At 46.2% G+C, this 4,043-nt stretch overlaps 1 pseudogene; it reads right to left on the reverse strand.

The window, feature by feature from the left end:
- Positions 1-2,211: 2,211 nt before the first annotated feature.
- On the reverse strand, positions 2,212-2,610 carry LOC103272683 (annotated as a pseudogene).
- Between the last annotated feature and the right edge of the window lie 1,433 nt (positions 2,611-4,043).

A 4,043-nucleotide genomic window follows, 5' to 3' on the forward strand; every position in this document is an offset into this window, starting at 1 on the left:
ATAAATAAAAAACTAGCCCGGCATGGTAGCCTGTGCCTGTAGTTCTGGCTACTTGGAAGACTGAAGGATTGCTGGAGCCCAGCAGGTAGATACTGGGGTGGCTATGAGTGTGCCACTGTTCTCCAGCCTGGGTGACAGAGTGAGACTCTAACCCCCCGCAAAAGCCCCAGGAGAGTCCTGAGCAGGGGAGAGGGGGCCAGAGGAGGGTTAAACAGCTCAGCAGGGACACATCTGCCCTTGCTGTGGAATTTCTTGGTAGATTAGAGGCTTATGGCAAGGGGGCAAGGCACTCCTGCCAGAGATACCTTGCTGTGCCATGGACACTGTGCTGTGCGGGTCGCCGTCCCTGGCTGTGAGGCGTTCAACTGACCCCTTGGGTCCTGCTCACATACTGACTTACCCAGGGGCATGGATACGATAGCCATCTGTCCTGTGGACAGCCTGGCTTTCCCTTCAACTTGTTATTCTGAGTAGTGGGTGTCAGTGGGTCTTCTGGGGTGGGGGTCCCTGTGGTAGGTGCCCACATGCCCCTGGCTGTTAATTGTTGCTCACACAGGCAAACTTTCTTCTCGCTTGTGGAGACTTTGGTGGGCTTATTGGCCCCTCCTCTGCCTTCAGCCTTACCTACATTTTACCTTGCTGAAATTCACTTCCAACGTGGGTATGTTCAGCCAGGATAGGAGAGAAGCTGATACTCCTAACTTTTATTTATTATTTTATTTTATTTTAGGTTGGGGGGGTACATTGTAGGTTTGTAGCATGGGTATTATGGGTATTGTCCGGACATGGACGGTGTCCCCCTCCTTCCCTCTGGCCAAGGCTGTTCTTTGAAGGGTGTGCATACTCCCAATAGAGAGTCACGGGATGCAGGTGACCAAGCAAATCTGAAAGCAAGATAGTCATCATGTGTAATCTGTGTAGTCATAAACGCCGTACACATTGTAAAACAAACTGTAAACGCAATTTGACTAATTGACTTGCTTACCTATACAACTGTTGGCTGCTGTGCCCTGAGGTGCGGTTTATCACAGATTGTGGGTTCTTTACCGACCAGCCGCCATCGGTGCCTCCTGTAAGTTTTAATAAACCAACGCCTTTCCCTGATGGACCTCCTGGGGGTGACTTCTCTGGAATAGGTAAACATGATGCTCAAGCCCTCTCAGGTTTGGGGTTACGGCGTAACAGGTATGTTGTATAATGGTGAAGTTTGGGTTTCTATTGAACTCCTCACCTGAGCATGGTATCCAACAGATACTTTTTCAACCCTTGCCCCCCTCCCTCCCCGTCCCCTTAGAAGTCCCTAGTGTTTGGCTTTCCCATCCTGATGCCTGAGTGTACCCAGTGTTCAGCTCCCGCTTATAAGTGAGAACTTGTAAGTGACAACATCTGGTTATCTGTTTCTGCCTTCATGCCTCCAAATAATGGCCTCCAGTTGCATCCATGTTGCTGCAAAGGACATGATTTTGTTCTTTTTAACGGCTGCTTGGTATTCCACGGTGTATATGTCCTGCAATTTCCCTTATCCAACCCACTGTTGATTCCATGGCTCCTGTCTTTTAGAGCGGTGTTGTTTCGGTTATATACTGTGTTTTGGGTTGGCAATTTAATTCAGATTCCCTTCTCACACATCTTGGAGCGTTTTTTTTTTCTCCTGGGATATTACAAAATTGGTAACCTTGTTTCATATGGAGAAACTACTCAATGACTAGATTAAACTAGATTAGAATAGCTGGATCTCACCAGCTTCAGGGAGTCCATGGATAGAATTAAAGACCAATGAGCTAAAATGGGAAAAGATTAGAGCGTAACTCCTAACTGAAGTGAGAATTTCCTTCAATTATAAACAGCAACAAAACCAACATTTGTGGTATTACCAGAACCTGAAACTTTGTCACTTGTAGAGATCCCAGCTATTCAAATATAATTACAGCTGCCACTGATTTCTCAAATGTCATTTATGCTCATCATTACTTTGAATTCATAGTAATTAGACCTGTCACTAGTTCTTGTTGTTTACTGTGTTAAAAAAACACATATATTTGCATACCCCCGCTTGTTTAATAATTGGATAAATTAAAGTACGATTTGTTTCTCTTGTCATTGTGAATTCAGGCAGGAGTCCACAGGCTTTACCTGATTGCCAATATGATTCTTTTTTAAAAAAACTTAATAAAGTTTTATTTTTCCAAATGTACAGCGGGTTGGACCTGTTCATGCGTCTTCAACAGCAGCTGGGGCATCTCACCCTTGGTGTTTCTGGTGTAAATTACTTGAGTTCTGTGCTTTGAAACCATTCTGATAAGACCTTTACCAAGGGCTGCCCTGGCCAGGGAACCACAAATCTTCAGTCCCTCAGAGACCACAGCTGGAGTTATAAGCTTATTACAGAGTTTGTTATATGTAGCTTCGTCAAACAAGACTAGGTTATTAAGCTTGCCCAAACTTTGCCTTTGAACCACTTCTTTTAGTCTTGCCCCCAGATTTGTTCACTGGGTCTTTGTCTTTCTTGGCCGACTTTCCAGAGTCTTTCTTCTTTTTCTTGTCCTTGGGCGGCATTGCGAGGCTCAGAGAACAGCAGATACCACTGCAGCCTCGCTAAGGTGTCAGACAAAAAAAGCTGATTCTTGAAACAAAAAAGTTTGAGTGACCTCTAACCATCGCTGGATAAGACAAGTTAGCTGGAGAAGAACGGCAATTCTCAGTTAGACCATAAGAGGGAACTATTTCACAACTTATGTTTTAAAAGATCCCAGCAGGGATTTTTCTTATTCCCCCTTAACTCTTGTTCTAAAATTGGTTCAAGTTTTCTTCTTTACTGCCAACAGTGTAATTGGGGCCCGATGATGAGGCTCTGTAGCTGACACCCCGCCAAGAGCTGAAGCGTCCTTGTCTTGTGAACCCACGAAGACGTGATTTGAAAAAGTGAGTCTCCCAGGCACTAGAAGAGAAGGTGAAGTTTAGTGTCCTAGCTTGTCTGCATTCTCTTAATTTTTTTTTCCATCCCAAACCTTGAAGAGCAGAGAGGATACTTGGTTGGTTATTCTAGTAGGAACAGACCTTTTATCAGGATAGAAACAGAGTTGAAGGTTTTCCATGAACAAAGTGACTGTTGGAAGAATATGCTCTTTGTGTGTGTGTGTGTGTGTGTGTGTGTGTGTGTGTGTGTGTGTGCATGTAGAGGGGAGGGCGTGAGAGAGGGGGCAGAGACAGAGCTGGTGTGGGAGGAGAGAAATGAGATAACTTTCTAGACGGAAAAGGACTGTGATCCTACCATAAAACCCCAAGGACCTGGCCAGGCCTTCCACTTGGTTATGCCGTGGTTGCCCCTTGGGGCTGATTTGAATGGGAACAGTTTCACCCATTCCCTTGCCCTCTGGCCACATCAGCACTGAGGGCACCGTGTATATTTCAGGCACAGGATGGAGGTCTTAGCTTGTCTCATTGAGAAGGGCTGCAGCCGCTTTTACAAGTCAGCACCCTCTGGAAAAGCAGCCCCACAACCCTCACTCACCTCGAAGTAGGTCAGGCTGGAGGAAGCCAGGAAAGTGTCCACGGGGGTGGAATCACGTAGTTCTGTGTTCAAACCTACCAGCGGCTCAAAAATTAATTTTTTTCCTTCTAGTTTTAGTCATGAGCAACACTGATTCATGGACTCATCCATTCAATAACTCGCTGTGGAAAGCAGCACTTCACAGGCTCTATCCTGTATGCTGGGGCCATGGGAGAGAGCTGGTGGCAAGGGTTGTGGGTCCCCAGTGCTCCCAGGATGCTTGGCGCAAGTTGGGTAAATGTGACTACTCTGAATAGGGTTCTTGCAGGTGTGTCTACTGTGTGACCAGCAGGCAAGTTGTTGGTCTTCTCTGAGCCTCTGTTTTCTCAGGCATAAAATGGGAGTAAGATTACCTGCCTCACCAGGTGGTGGTGAAGAAGGGAGAAAGCAGATTGTGTACTCAGTTGGCATGTGCCTGGTTATGGTGACAGAGGATCATGGCTTTGTCCCTGAAGCACATGGTGTATGTGGGAAAGACCGACATCAGCGTCGG

This window comes from Carlito syrichta, unplaced genomic scaffold, assembly GCF_000164805.1.
Source record: "Carlito syrichta isolate Samal-C Ts95f unplaced genomic scaffold, Tarsius_syrichta-2.0.1 Scaffold313175, whole genome shotgun sequence".
Classification (NCBI taxonomy): Eukaryota; Metazoa; Chordata; class Mammalia; order Primates; family Tarsiidae; genus Carlito; species Carlito syrichta.